The following is a 16,927-nucleotide window of genomic DNA, read 5'->3' as shown; positions in this document are numbered from 1 at the left end:
ACCAAAGTAGAACTTTTTGGTATAAACTCAACTCGTCGTGTTTGGAGGAAGAAGAATACTGAGTTGCATCCCAAGAACACCATACCTACTGTGAAGCATGGGGGTGGAAACATCATGCTATGGGGCTGTTTTTCTGCCAAGGGGACAGGACGACTGATCCGTGTTAAGGACAGAAAGAATGGGGCCATGTATCGTGAGATTTTGAGCCAAAACCTCCTTCCATCAGTGAGAACTTTGAAGATGAAACGAGGCTGGGTCTTCCAACATGACAATGATCCAAAACACACCGCCCGGGCAACAAAGGAGTGGCTCCGTAAGAAGCATTTGAAAGTCCTGGAGTGGCCTAGCCAGTCTCCAGACCTCAACCCCATAGAAAATCTGTGGCGGGAGTTGAAAGTCCGTGTTGCTCGGCGACAGCCCCAAAACATCACTGCTCTCGAGAAGATCTGCATGGAGGAATGGGCCAAAATACCAGCTACTGTGTGTGCAAACCTGGTAAAGACCTATAGTAAACGTTTGACCTCTGTTATTGCCAACAAAGGTTATGTTACAAAGTACTGAGTTGTATTTTTGTTATTGACCAAATACTTATTTTCCACCCTAATTTACGAATAAATTCTTTACAAATCCTACCATGTGAATTCATGGATTTTTTTTTCACATTCTGTCTCTCACAGTTGAAGTGTACCTCTGGTGCAAATTACTGACCTCTGTCATCATTTTAAGTGGGGGAACTTGCACAATCGGTGGCTGACTAAATACTTTTTTGCCCCACTGTAACTGACTTTTAACTGAATTCAGCTCAACTTTTGGTCCACTTAGGTTAAACTAAGCAAAAGTTTGTGGACGAGGTGCAGAGATCCTGACTCTTGTTATGTTAGGGGCTTTCAGGAGCCATGACATTGAGCTGCTGACAGAGTTTGTGTATTGTTTCTTTTTCCCAGTGATAATAAGAATGAAAAGATGACAACTGCCAATGGAAAACTATTGCGTAAGGTGCTCGGTGCACATTAAGAAGAGTTTTACCTAGAGAGTGTCTGTGCAGGAGTGTGAACTACTTTGCAGTCTATGAGCTCTTCAGTTTGCTCTGGGGTCCACAGTAGTTTGGCGTGATTGAAATTCTGATGGTACAATCTGAATAACTGCCTGGTCAGAAATGCTTCAGGCAAGATGTACCCTTAATATAGGAAAATACTGAAAAAAGTTAATATTTTGTCCTTACGGGTTGGAAAGGTAACCAGTTCCAGCTCAAATCAGCGAGAATGGAGATTGCAGACTTGGGATGTCTGGAGTCCAGTTGTGCAATGTGTTCCTCTGATAAGCATCCCATTTCATCATTTCTTGCCTGTGGGTGAGATGTAGATGCCAGCTGAAATTAAGAAGTGAAATTGTCTGACAGAGGAGACCGGTTCCCAGGATTAATGACAAGTAGTCGGGGGGGGGGAATCATAAGTCAGCATCAATTTGAGGCTCACAACAAACACACTGACTAAACCAGAAAAGCAGGAAACGTAAAACTATTTAAACATGTTCAGTGATTTTTAGAACTACCAAAATTATTTTGTTGAGGATTCATTTTAATTACCAAACTTAAAAGAATCTACTATAAAACTCTTAAGCCCAAAGATGTCTGACTGACAGGTAAGAAAATAATATGAGCTTCAATCAGCAATGGTTTGACATTTTAGGACATACTTTATTGCCTAGAGCTAGATAAGATTGCTAATTCTCTCAGACATAGTATGAAGCTATAGCCAGAATGCAGCTCAGCATAATGATTGGAGGAAAACTCAGCAAGCCTTACTCTGGTGAGTCACAGAGAAGAGACAGCATAAAACAACCTAGACACAGGACTGACGGCTTAAGGAGTTAAAGGTCCCAGCGACCCTGGACTCTGTTTAAAGTGTCTGTCAGTCAAACGGCCACAAACACGCTGAGAACAGTCAGAGAAACAAAATTAACAGGAAGTAACTGAAAATCAATCGCAAACACACTCAAGAAAAACACAAACAGACACAAAACAGCCCTTAAAAAGATCACGAATGGGCTAAATTAACAATAAAATGAATACAAATTACAAAGTTGTAAATACTGCAAAGATGTATAAGAGATTTGAGGCTTTCATAAGTCTCTCCCTTTAAGGGCCCATCGTCTCATAATGGATTGACGATTAAAGATAATGATTAGTGAGCTTTGGAGGTGCTGCTGCTCAGTCTGACAGCCTTTAGACCAGGGGTGGCTAATTTATTCCCCCACAGGGCCTTGTGAGAAACTGGGACTGTTGTGGAGGGCCTCAGCAATAAGCTGAACACATTCTGTTCAACATTGATTTAATCTCTTAGTAAACCACTACCAGTAAGAGAAGATGTTATAATTAGGCCCTAATTGTGGCCCCTTTGGGAAAATTAATTGCACATCCATACTTTGAAAGCAGGAACGAGATGATGATGATTTCTGTTTCTACATTACTGTGAACCAACCACTGGCTGTAGGTTCATGAGACTAGTACAAATAACGCTTCTAAACACATTTCCAACAACCTTTCCACAGTGTACTGACACTGTGTGTTACTGCATAAATATTAAACTGTGTTTATGACAGTCTAATACAACCACTGTGGGGAGTGAGGCAGACAAACTGATAATATAATGATCATGAAGATGGATTGTTTGCATGTGTATGTGTGTAAAATGGGAAAACTGACTGCAGCCAGCAAACACTGGAATACAAATAATGCTTAAACGCTTTAACGTCAGTGATTCGGCTTAATCGATGGCACAGGTGTCTGAACATTATTCTTTTGCTTTTAGGCTTGAGCTCATTAATAAAGTGGCAGGTGCACGGTGGCGTCAAAGTTCTACAAAAACATACACGATACATGAGCAGATGGGTCATTATAAAAGAGAAAACGTTGCAGTTTGATTGGTCCTTTAGTCAAGAACGACAAATATTTAAAGAACCTGTTTGCAGGGGATTTATATTAAAAAGTTTGTCACTGTCAGCTTTCATTAGAGCTGAGTAATTATTGTTGGTTTGATCGTGATAATCATAAACACGATCACTACCGAGAACTTCACATACTACATTAGAAGAAAACGCCCAGCCTCATGATCAGACCCGGGGAGTATCAGCTAACACTTGCTAGCTACTTAGCTTAGCAAGTTGCTAACAGTAGAAAGCTTTAATAAACAGTAAAGCAGTATATATTTTCCGGAAATAAACAATAGCAATCTTCTTTTTGCGTTCAAATAATCTTTTTTTATTAAAAAAAAAAAGAAAGTTATGTAAGTTTTCTACTTAAATGTTTTCTTTAACTGGGGTTAAACGTCACATTTAGCTGCTGATTAGCTCTGTGGACCACAGGCTTGTCCCATGATGATGTACCTGGATCATCTCACACTGGGAAAAAAGACGGTGGAGGGAGTAGAAGCTTCACACAGAGAGATTTCTAGCCAGAGGGAGAGATGAGAGACGCATCCCCTTCCTCTGGAGAAGCTCACACACAAGAAGCATTGGGTTTTTCTTCTCAGTCTTCCTCAAACCTGAAAGTTATTTTTGTGTTTGTGTCAATGTCGTGATTCACTTTAGGTCCCAACACCTATATATAGTATTTCAAAATTTCCCTTAATCTTTTAAATGTTTAACATCTTTGTTTGGTGTCCATTTTAATAGTTTGGATTGCTTTTTTCTTATAAACTCATAGGAGCAGATTAATTCTTCCCCAAAAGAAGTTAAAATAAAAAATTAACTTTTTATCAACGTTATGTTTATTTTCCATATATTAGCTTTACAGTCCTTATACTAGCTTTTACAACTTCAGCTTTGTCTGAAGAAACAATACAGGAGGTTATTACTTCCTGCCGTTATCAAACTCTTGAACTCATCTACTTCGGTTTGAACCAGACGATACACAGCTCACTGTTCTCCGTCACGCCACGGTGTGTATTTGCATACCTACCAGCATCTTTTACCTGTTAATGTCTCAGAAGCATTAGTCTTAATACTAGTGTCCATTTACATTTATAGCTCTATTTCTACACTTCTTGCTTTGTTGTCTGTGGTATCTCTGCTGCTATGACAACTCGATTTCTCTTTAGGACTAATAAAGTTTCTCTGACAAGACAAGACTAAAAGTACGCGTCATACTATGATTTACTTATAAAACTAGCTTAATCTTACATGGATGAATGGAAATCACAGTTGCTTCAGTTATACTTACGGTTGTGACATAGTTTTAAAGTTGCCCTGATAAACAGTTCATTTGTTTGCTGAATCAATTTATCATTCTGTTTACATTCACACTAACCCTGATAAGTTCAGGTACCCAGACACAAATGTTTTCTTTTTCACTTATGTATTTACAGACTGTCTCCCACCTGTGCAGACAACTTCCCAATCTTTTGTCTTCCTTTCCTGCTGTGAGAGCTAAAAACTGCTTTGTCTGATACCTCTGGAGAAACATTGAGGATCTTAGTGCTTGTACATCAGAAACTAGGCCCAGGTCAGCCTGGGTCTGGCTGCTCTGCTCTGCTTTGTTCTGTACTCCTCTGTTCAAGACAGATATAAATGGACAGAAGGCAGAGAAGAAGCAGGCCACAGTGGTGAGGCTAGATGTTTTATTAGCTTTGTTCTTTTTGATGGGGTTTATTCCCTGATAGAAAAGCCTCATTTTGTGTTATGAAGAATTTACATATCACATTAATAAAGCATATTAGGTCTAAAAATTCAACAGTTAAGGTCAGATGCAGAACAAATGAGTCATCTATATAATATTTATCCAAAAATGACACTGTTAAATTGCAATTATGCTAACTGACACTGTGTGAGAGGGGAGTGTGTCTTCTAAAAAGGCTTTCGGTTTGACTTGCTATATTCGAAAAATATTCAAGCCATGCTAAAATCATTAAAACACTTTTTTCTCCACATTTGTAATAAGGATTCTTTTTGCTTAATAAAAAATGACAAACTTCTTTTGCATCTGAAACTTATTTTACATTTAAGCAGTTCAGCCTTACCTTCAGATAACAGCATCAATGATTTGCAAACCACACATGGCCATATTTTATTCACTACAAAACATACGAAACATAACAAATATTTAAACTGAGACATTTTACTATTTCATGAAAAAAAAAACTCATTTTGAATTTAATGCCAGCAACATGGCTCAAATAAGTTGGAACAGGGGCAAGCAAAGGCTGGAAAAGTAAGTGGTTGTGGCGTGGGTGTGGTCTCTGGCCGGCTGCAGAGGAGGGGTGACGCAGTGAGCTCCCGGGGTGGCGCAGGGGCGGGGTGAACAGGTGTACTGGGATCTGAATGTGATTGTGACTCTTTACATAAATAAATAAAAGTATTGCTGTCATCACACTCGTGTCCAGTGTATGTACAACGGGTCAAACATTACAGTGGTTCTAAAAAAGAAACAGCTGGAGGAACATTTTGCAACTAATTAGAATAATTGGCAACAGATCAGTAACATGACCGGGTATAAAATGCACATCTTAGGCAGAGTTTCTCGGAAGTAAAGAGAGGTAGAGGTTCAAAAATGCAATGCAAAATTAAATGTTCTAGAACATATAACACTGTGAGTACTCTGAGTAATGGTAATGCCCGACCTGGTGTCTTTGGATGCTCAGATTAATTATTCAGTCAGAGATGACGCCCACCTTTCTAAACAGTCAGCTTGACCTTTAAGGCCCAGGTGTTGACTGAAACAATCACAGTCCACATATTTGGCCACATCCCTACTACATCTGTATCAAGGGTAGGCAACTCCAGGCCTCAAGGGCCGGCATCCTCAGGTTGTAGATGTGTCCTTGAACCAACAGAGCTGATTCAAATTGCTACGTTACCTCCTCAACATGTCTTCAAGTTCTCCAGAGGCCTGGTAACGAACTAATCATTTAATTCAGGTGTGTTGACCCAGGGTGAGATTTAAAACCTGCAGGACACCAGCACTCAAGGCCTGGAGTTGCCCACCCCTGATCTATATAGTGGTGGCTTATGACACCAGCTATCAACCACCTACAATCCAGTCTTGAGATCCCTTCCCATATGCTTCAACCCCACTCACACCTTTCCTCAGGGGACCCCTACTGATGGAGCGAGGCAAGAATCCTCTGGGTGAGAGCTGAAACATCTTCACGAACTCAAAGAAGTCCGGTCAATTGCCTTTTTTAAAGCTCTTGAGACTGCATCCTGGCCACTGTGCTCACCCAAGTCACGAGATACATTTGATGGTTAACCCAATGTGTGTCCTTGTGCAACAGACCTCTCCTGTATGTGTCTTTGATGTATGTTGTAGACAGTGCAGGCGAGTCTAAGAGTCTGACCATTAAGGAGCATATCTTGTATCACCTCTGTTTACGCTTTACCACTCGAGAAAACCACCATCAAAAAAGTTGCAGTACTCCTGACATGAAGTCAACAACAGACTAAGGACAATCATTTGTTGAAGATGCCAGTATGTGGGTGTTATACAGTATATGGAGGTCCTACTGCCTCCTTTCCATTCAAGAACAGCATTTTTTCTGCTGGCAGATTATGGTGGTGTCACCAGTCTAGTCTACAAGGACAATGCAGACCCACAGCAGGAAGAAGGAATGTCTTGGTACTCCAGGACAGTGTGATGTCTCTTCTGACAGCTTTATTTACTGTGATTTTTGCAGCTCAGGCAAAAACTAGAACTGTGTGTCAGCTTTCAGAAAGGAGAACTTACAAGGACTTTATTTTACAGTGGGGCAAAAAAGTATTTAGTCAGCCACCGATTGTGCAAGTTCCCCCACTTAAAATGATGACAGAGGTCAGTAATTTGCACCAGAGGTACACTTCAACTGTGAGAGACAGAATGTGAAAAGAAAAATCCATGAATCCACATGGTAGGATTTGTAAAGAATTTATTCGTAAATTAGGGTGGAAAATAAGTATTTGGTCACCTCAAACAAGGAAAATCTCTGGCTCTCACAGACCTGTAACGTCTTCTGTAAGAAGCTTTTCTGACCCCCACTCGTTACCTGTATGAATGGCACCTGTTTGAACTCATCATCTGTATAAAAGACACCTGTCCACAGCCTCAAACAGTCAGACTCCAAACTCCGCCATGGCCAAGACCAAAGAGCTTTCGAAGGACACCAGGAAAAGTATTGTAGACCTGCACCAGACTGGGAAGAGTGAATCTACAATAGGCAAGCAGCTTGGTGTGAAAAAATCAACTGTGGGAGCAATCATCAGAAAATGGAAGACATACAAGACCACTGATAATCTCCCTCGATCTGGGGCTCCACGCAAGATCTCATCCCGTGGGGTCACAATGATCATGAGAACGGTGAGCAAAGATCCCAGAACCACACGGGGGGACCTGGTGAATGACCTGCAGAGAGCTGGGACCAAAGTAACAAAGGTCACCATCAGTAACACACTACAACGGCAGGGAATCAAATCCCGCAGTGCCAGACGTGTTCCGCTGCTGAAGCCAGTGCATGTCCAGGCCCGTCTGAAGTTTGCCAGAGAGCACATGGATGATACAGCAGAGGATTGGGAGAATGTCATGTGGTCAGATGAAGCCAAAGTAGAACTTTTTGGTATAAACTCAACTCGTCGTGTTTGGAGGAAGAAGAATACTGAGTTGCATCCCAAGAACACCATACCTACTGTGAAGCATGGGGGTGGAAACATCATGCTATGGGGCTGTTTTTCTGCCAAGGGGACAGGACGACTGATCCGTGTTAAGGACAGAATGAATGGGGCCATGTATCGTGAGATTTTGAGCCAAAACCTCCTTCCATCAGTGAGAACTTTGAAGATGAAACGAGGCTGGGTCTTCCAACATGACAATGATCCAAAACACACCGCCCGGGCAACAAAGGAGTGGCTCCGTAAGAAGCATTTGAAAGTCCTGGAGTGGCCTAGCCAGTCTCCAGACCTCAACCCCATAGAAAATCTGTGGCGGGAGTTGAAAGTCCGTGTTGCTCAGCGACAGCCCCAAAACATCACTGCTCTCGAGAAGATCTGCATGGAGGAATGGGCCAAAATACCAGCTACTGTGTGTGCAAACCTGGTAAAGACCTATAGTAAACGTTTGACCTCTGTTATTGCCAACAAAGGTTATGTTACAAAGTATTGAGTTGTATTTTTGTTATTGACCAAATACTTATTTTCCACCCTGATTTACCAATAAATTCTTTACAAATCCTACCATGTGGATTCATGGATTTTTTTTTCACATTCTGTCTCTCACAGTTGAAGTGTACCTCTGGTGCAAATTACTGACCTCTGTCATCATTTTAAGTGGGGGAACTTGCACAATCGGTGGCTGACTAAATACTTTTTTGCCCCACTGTAACTGACTTTTAACTGAATTCAGCTCAACTTTTGGTCCACTTAGGTTAAACTAAGCAAAAGTTTGTGGACGAGGTGCAGAGATCCTGACTCTTGTTATGTTAGGGGCTTTCAGGAGCCATGACATTGAGCTGCTGACAGAGTTTGTGTATTGTTTCTTTTTCCCAGTGATAATAAGAATGAAAAGATGACAACTGCCAATGGAAAACTATTGCGTTAGGTGCTCGGTGCACATTAAGAAGAGTTTTACCTAGAGAGTGTCTGTGCAGGAGTGTGAACTACTTTGCAGTCTATGAGCTCTTCAGTTTGCTCTGGGGTCCACAGTAGTTTGGCGTGATTGAAATTCTGATGGTACAATCTGAATAACTGCCTGGTCAGAAGTGCTTCAGGCAAGATGTACCCTTAATATAGGAAAATACTGAAAAAAGTTAATATTTTGTCCTTACGGGTTGGAAAGGTAACCAGTTCCAGCTCAAATCAGCGAGAATGGAGATTGCAGACTTGGGATGTCTGGAGTCCAGTTGTGCAATGTGTTCCTCTGATAAGCATCCCATTTCATCATTTCTTGCCTGTGGGTGAGATGTAGATGCCAGCTGAAACTCCATCCATCCATCCATCCATCTTCATCCGCTTATCCGAGGTCGGGTCGCGGGGGTAGCAGCCTAAGCAAAGAGGTCCAGACCTCCCTCTCCCCAGCCACCTCCTCCAGCTTGTCCGGGGGAATACCAAGGCGTTCCCAGGCCAGCCGAGAGATATAATCTCTCCAGCGTGTCCTGGGTCTGCCCCGGGGCCTCCTCCCGGTGGGACATGCCTGGAACACCTCGCCCAGGAGGCGCCCAGGGGGCATCCTTGCCAGATGCCCGAACCACCTCAGCTGGCTCCTTTCGATGTGGAGCAGCAGCTGCTCTACTCTAAGCCCCTCCCGGATGGCCGAACTTCTCACCCTATCTCTAAGGGAGAGGCCAGCCACCCTTCGGAGGAAGCTCATTTCCGCCGCTTGTATCCGCGATCTCGTTCTTTCGGTCACTACCCACAGCTCGTGGCCATAGGTGAGGGTAGGGACGTAGATCGACCGGTAAATTGAGAGCTTCGCTTTTACACTCAGCTCCCTCTTCACCACGACTGACCGGTGCAGCGTCCGCATTACTGCAGCCGCAGCCCCAATCCGTCTGTCGATCTCCAGCTCCCTTCTCCCATCACTCGCGAACAAGACCCCGAGATACTTGAACTCCTCCACTTGGGGCAGGAACTCATCCCCGACCCGGAGTGGGCACTCCACCCTTTTCCGGCTGAGAACCATGGCCTCAGATTTGGAGGTGCTGATCCTCATTCCCGCTGCGTTACACTCGGCTGCGAACCGCTCCAGTGCGAGCTGGAGGCCCTCACCCGATGAAGCCAACAGAACCACATCATCCGCAAAAATCAGAGATGAGATTCTGAGGCCACCAAAGCGAAAGCCCTCCGCCACTTGGCTGCGCCTAGAAATCCTGTCCATAAAAATTATGAACAGAACCGGAGACAAAGGGCAGCCTTGGCGGAGCCCATCACCCACCAGGAACGAGTCCGACTTATTGCCGGCAATGCGAACCAAGCTCTTGCAACGGTTGTATAGGGATTGAATGGCCCGTAGCAATGGGCCAGACACCCCATACTCGCGCAACACCTCCCACAGGACGCCCCGAGGGACACGGTCGAATGCCTTCTCCAGGTCCACAAAACACATGTAGACTGGTTGGGCAAACTCCCATGCACCCTCAAGTATCCTCGAGAGGACAAAGAGCTGGTCCAGTGTTCCGCGACCAGGACGAAAACCGCATTGTTCCTCCTGTATCCGAGGTTCGACTAGCGGACGAACCCTCCTCTCCAGCACCCTGGCATAGACTTTCCCGGGGAGGCTGAGGAGTGTGATCCCCCTGTAGTTGGAACACACCCTCCGGTCCCCCTTCTTGAAGATGGGGACCACCACCCCGGTCTGCCAGTCCACAGGTACTGCCCCTGATGCCAGCTGAAACTCGATTTCTCTTTAGGACTAATAAAGTTTCTCTGACAAGACAAGACTAAAAGTACGCGTCATACTATGATTTACTTATAAAACTAGCTTAATCTTACATGGATGAATGGAAATCACAGTTGCTTCAGTTATACTTACGGTCTGGCAGAAAGAAAAGAAAAGCAGTAAGATCTCAGCCACCTTGCTAGGATGCACACTGCCTCTCGCTCAGTAACAGTAGAATGAGACTTCTTCTATGTCTTTTTCTTATTGGCGTATCTGACAAAAATCATGGGTGAGAATCTTTTCAAAGTAATGTCACCTTAGAAATGATTTTTCTTTTAAACACACATCAAATGTAACATTTCGGTCCTCTCCCCCACTGCACCTGTGAGGGAGAAATCTCAAATCAAATTTGAGTTTTTGTAGCCCTCTACAAGGTGAACAAGCTATCGACTCTTTTCCATCAAAAAATGTTTTAAGACTCTTCATTTCTGAAAGCAGCAAAACTCTCTCTCTTAATAAAATGTCATTTTCTCCTCTGCACTTGTTACTTCCTGCACCAGCGGTCTATAATGGCTTATTTTTGAAAGGCTTTTCTGTGCTAATGTACTGTAGCTTGGTTTGGACCACATTTCTAAATCACTGAAGGGTCAGTTTCTAAACCAGTGGCCTCGAGGGATCCGTTTCCCTCTTTTACTGAAGCATTTTCCCATTTCTCTCCCCACCATCCGAGTCCTCACATCTCCCCAATCAGCTGCTCCTCCTCATTTCTCCAGTTTTTAAAGGAAAAAAGCTCCCATTTCTTCCTCTTACCCTTCACCACCTTCTCCTGCAAACAGTATATCCTCCCTCATCACGCTCACTCCTCCTCCATCTCCTCTCCTGTCATTTCTTTTTCTTTACCATGTGATCTTCTGTAAGGCTTTTCCCCCGTGCCTTGACAAAAATTGCAGTGCATTTGATAAAGTTTTCTCTTTTTCTCCACTATTAATACACGTCTTAACTAATTACAGTCAAGAATTTGTCATTAAGGAATTCATTTTTCTCCATTTTGTAAATTAGTATGTAGAAATTGCTGTCAAAATGCTTGGCTGACAGAAAGTGTAATGACATATAAAGGAGCTTTGTGAGAGGTTTTTTTGGCACAGGAATGTCATTAAAGCAACTATGCAGGAAGACAGGATACGCATGAATGTCACTGCCTTCTTATATTATGGCACAATTGCTTTTGAAGAACATGGAGCCGCCCTGTTTAATTTACATGAACAGACAGCAGTCGCTGCGGCACAAAAAAAAAAAACTTAGACAGTGTGGTCTTTTTAACCTGCAGCTGTGTGACTGTAATAACATCACACCCCTTCGTCTTCCTTCCTTGAAGCCACCGCTCCTGCACATTTCACACGAGCACCTGCTCCATACAATATGCCTACAGAAATCCAATGACTGGAGGTCGGCAGTGGGAGCGTGCACGTAACGTACAAATGTTAGTCATTCATGCGCCCCATAACGGGTCCCTGAAAATTTCACAGCTGATGTTCCCATGTTTATGTCTCATTATGCCAAATGACAGGACATACCGCTCGACATAATGAACATCATGTGATGTTCAAAGCACTATTGGGATTAATTTCAGTGTGAGTCAATATTATGATTTAAAAGGTGAAGCTTTAAACAGCACATATTCAACTAAGCTAAAAGTTCATTAGTTGTAAAAGGTTAGATAATCATATAATGACCTACAAGGTCACAGAGACGTTGAACACAAGGCTACCTATGGCCATGATTAATTGCTCTTGTGGGCGTCGAGGTTCATTATTGTGTCCACACTCTCAATGGCAAAACTCAGCCACCCAAGTAGACTTGGGAGTCAGTTTCATATACTCTCCCTAAGCTTTACTGATCGGTCCATCTAAGGACAGGACACAGTTTACTGTACTGTTACTGAAAATTCCAGAAAATAAATCTGTTTTTCTTTAAACACTGTCTTCAAGTGAATCCAAATTTTTATATTACCAAAACTCTAAATCTAGTTCTGCACTGCTCCTCATTGCTATTTGGCATTTTAGCCTCTTTCAGTCCAACTTTTTGTGCTGATTTGCCTGTATTCATGCTGTTATTTGTTTGACCTTACTGTTTTTGTATTTTATAGAGTGCCTAAAAAAATCAAAGTATAGCATCAAGTCAGTTAAACTTCTGGGATATTGATCTGGTCATTTGAGGCTGTTGTTAAACAGTTTCAGCTGCTTTGGTGTTAATGAAATTAATAACCGGTGCTCCAGTGGGGCAACAATGAGACAACTCCTCAAACAGAAATGGTTTTAAAGGTGGAGACATTTTCCCTCCTCATCTTTTCTGGGTGTTTTTCAATAGTTTTGCATTTGACTAGAGTCAGTGTCACTGCTGGTAGTTTGAGGTGTTACCTGGACCCTAAAGAGCTTGCACCAGTTGTTCAACATGTGCCTCCAAGATGTCACATTAATACATACCATTGCCAGAAGGTTTGCTGTGTCTCCCTTCACAGCCTCAAGAACATTGAGGAGACTCCAGGAGACAGGCAGTTACTCTAGGAGAGCTGAACAGGGCCGTAGAAGGTCCTTAACCCATCAGCAGGATTAGTAACTGCTTCTTTGTGCGGGGAGGAACAGGAACAGCACTGCCAGAACCACAAAATGATCTCCAGCAGGACAGTGCTGTTAATGTGTCTGACCAAACCAACAGAAACAGACTTCATGGGGGTGGTTTCAGGGTCCAATGTCCTCTGGTGGGGCCTGTGCTCACTGCTCGGGTCCAAGAAGACTGACTGGTATTTGTCATAGAATACCAGAATTGGATGGTCCACCACTGGCACCCTGTGCTTTTCACAGACGAGAGCAGGTGTGTGGTGGGAGTATGTAGGCAGTTCCTAATGAATTGATACTATTGACCGCATCCACGCTCACCTGACCTTAATCCAGCAAAACACCTCTGGGACCTTATGTTACATCACTAGGTTGCACCTCAGACTATCCAGGAGCTCAGTGATGCCTGATGTGTTTTTGCAAAGTGTTCTTTAATTTTTTTGAGAAATACAATTTCCAGTGAGCAACTTTTTTTAACTGCAGAAGAAGACCTAAAAATATTCACAACTGAAGTGTTAATTACAAACCAGTTTGCATTTGTCCATTGCTGTTTCACACTTCTTGGTCTAGAGCAAGCCAGGAGTCAATTTACAAACTGCAGAAGTGACAACTTATTATTGTCACCATGAGTTTCTCTATCTTCCAATAAGAGTTTAAAAAAGACAGCACTCACATGTCGTAATTATAGGAAAATGACCTCATCATTAAGATATAACGTACTACATGGGGAGAGGAATAAAGAGGCAAGAACTCTTCATAATGTGGCTGAGAAACGTGAGGTTTTTAAAGACATCCTCACCATCAAAGTAATTCAGTAAGTGTCGTCAGTATCATTTGTAGAATTTGTCTCCAGTCAGGACCCATTCGTTTTTCTTAGTATCCTCGTGATAGCAAAACTAGGTATCAGTAAGCAAATGACAAGTCTGTAGCTCAGTCCAACAACAGTTACATACATGGAGAAATTATTTATACATAATATATATTGAAGTGAAGAGCTTTACTTAAAGAAGCAGAAGCAAATGTGTGTTTGTGTGTCAGAGACACAAATAGGAAGGAAAGAAAAGAAATAGAGGAATCCATGTAGGTAGTGCACCTCCATTTCTCCCTCAGTCCAGTCTCCAGTCCCTCCATCTTTTGTGATGATTTTCTTCCCTGCTCCAGCTTCTCGAGCATCTCTCCTGTGCATCTCTCTTTACCCTGTCATCCTGTCACTACTCTGTCTCTCGCTGCTCCACAGCCAGCCGATCCATTGCACACTCAAGGTTTGTTCCTGTGTTACAGTGTGTGTGCTCAGCTCCGAGCTAAAGTTTCAACTCCGAACTACAAAGGAGATGGCGAGGAGAGAAAACGACAGGTTTCAAGGAGAAAAATATACCTTTTCTTAAGAAAGAAAAAAGAAAAGGGGGGGAAGAAAGCAAAGGCAGATACCGGAATCATATTCTCTAAAGCAAACGGTACACAAACACACACTGACACATATATAAATGCACATTCCTGAGGATTGTTTTTTCCTTTGGCAAAAGTTACATTCTTTATCTGCTCTTTTGGAGGCTTCCCAGCTGGGTTTACTTTGTCTCTCTTCCCTCTTTATTTACCCTCTTCAATTGAGACAATTTCTCAGGGGACTCCTCTCTGAACCCTCTGCTACTGTGACCAACACAACTGGAACACCAGACATAGAGACTGAGAAACAATAATGTACACGCACACACAAACACACCGCCAAGATGAATAGAGGGCGTACAGGGCCAGCTTCTCTGTGTGCAGCAGTAAAGCAGAGCGTCTAAACATGACAGTGAATGATGTAGAAGGAAAAAAGATCAAATATGCTTTTTTTAAAATTTGTGACATAGGCAGCTTTGTTCCATTATATTCTGTAGTCCAGTTTCATTGCCCATGAGACAGCCACAACATCAATAAACAAACGAGCCAGTTATATGCACTTTTAAACCCTAACGCACTGGAAACAGATTGTAAACCCTCAGTCACTAACTGCTCTGCGCTGCAGCTCCTGACACGAATATACAAGATGAAGGTGAATTGATAGGTTTGTGTGATGGATCAATACGGTCAACACATTCAACGCCTGGGATTTCTTTTCTCGCCTGCGTTGCATTGTCAGAACATTTATAATCACGGGCATCAACATGGCCTCATTGACTCAGATCGATCCACCACATGTAACAGCGCAAGGCTGAGGGAAGAGAATATTAATCCACAGCACAGCTGATTAACTTAGATTTACATTGTCTTTATTGATTGGAACCTATATTTAGTTATTTTAGCCCCCAAAACGTTGATAACTACTAATCCTGGAGATCAATTCAACAATGGCAGCTCGTGTCCACCAACTATTTAACTGTGGTTCAGAAATGTGAAGACTGAAGAGTGGCTCAAACCAGCTCTTTGGCATTGCAATCACACCTCTATTGGCTCAATAACCCCTGACCTTTTCTTTTAGCATGCTGATGTTTTTGTGTAAAGTTTCTCTGCACCTATTGGCCGATTTTTCTTTGGTGATCTCATTTGTTTTCTTCATAGAAATAATTTCATAATTAGAAATAATAAAAAGAAAAGAAATAATTAGGTTCAGGGTTTTTAACACTTATTAAGTAATATACCAAAAAATATTGGGCTTACAACCAAATATAGCTTTTAAAATTTGATGATTCAAAGTAACTAGATACAGTGCATAAAGTACAAAAAAAAGTCATCATAAGACATCTTGTGGAAAATGCTTTGCAGTCTGTGACGCTCTGAGTTCTTTGACTCACGGTTATCAGCGGAGGCTTTGTGTCTTTTCCCTGGTGAGGCTTTCCTGTTCACTTCACACAGCCTTGGCTCTTGTTTGATGTGGCGTCTCTGCCACTGATCTGCAGTCGATCAGTGGCAGAGAAGTGAAGCAATTGACCGTGCTTCACTTCTTCAACATTAAAAGCTCTTTGTTTGCACTGGGTTTACAAGTAAGACAGTAAGGTGGTCGACGAAATGTTGTAAAATAAGTTTTGGGTTTTCGACTTACATACTGTCCTAGTGAAGTTTTTTTCATCCCCTCTCTCTGTCTCCTACACACACACACACACACACACACACACACACACACACACACAAAGCTGTTTCCTTCATAGACATTACCTGCTCAAAGGGCGCAATTTTAAGCAATTTAACACCTTTCTCTACTGCCATCAGACCGGATGTTGTGCTTCATTTGAAACACTCCCCTCATCCCTTGAAGTGTTTGCTGGGATGTGGTTTCACCTTGCCTGCTCAGTGTAGTGATTTCTTCCATTTCCACTGGCTTTGTCCAACCTCTCATGGAAAAGATTATCCTTAATCGTGCTGTTTACAATAAACACAACTCAGGTTTCAAACTACTGTTTACACTCAAAACCTCAGAAAAAGGCAGCGTCTGAAATGTCTCTCACATAAACATAGTTTGTCTGTGAAATATGTAATCAGTTTTTATATGTCTGTGTATGTTAGGTGGGGATGACATTTTATTATGTATACCGTACTAGTACTTGGTTAAACCCTGGTTTGCCCTCAGAACTGCCATAATTTCTTGGTGGCAAAGATTCAAAAAGGTGGTGGAAGCTTTCCTCTGAGGTTTTGGTCCATATCGAAATGACAGCATCATGCAGTTGCTGCAGATTTCTTATCTTCAGCTCTGTGATGTGAATTTCCTGTTCCACCACATCCCAGAGGTGCTGTATTGGATTGGTGACAACTTGGTAGATGCCATTTAAATACAGTGGACTGACCGTCACGTTGAGCAAATCGGTTTGATTTTAGTTTTTTTTTTTTTGGTATGAGTATATGAATTATAGTCTCAGCTTCCTGTTCTAAGCTGACACGAGTGGCACCCAGCGTGGTGAGCTACTGCTTCATGGCTTGATGTGTTGTGTCTTCAGAGACGCTCTTCTGCATACCTTGGTGGCATATGAGTTGTTGGTTATAGGAGTTACTGTTCCTATCAGCT

This window comes from Mchenga conophoros, linkage group LG18 (genome assembly GCF_057382185.1).
Source record: "Mchenga conophoros isolate Kocher_MC1m ecotype Shallow Benthic linkage group LG18, M_conophoros_male_GT1.1, whole genome shotgun sequence".
Classification (NCBI taxonomy): domain Eukaryota; kingdom Metazoa; phylum Chordata; class Actinopteri; order Cichliformes; family Cichlidae; genus Mchenga; species Mchenga conophoros.
This window is presented reverse-complemented; position numbering follows the sequence as displayed.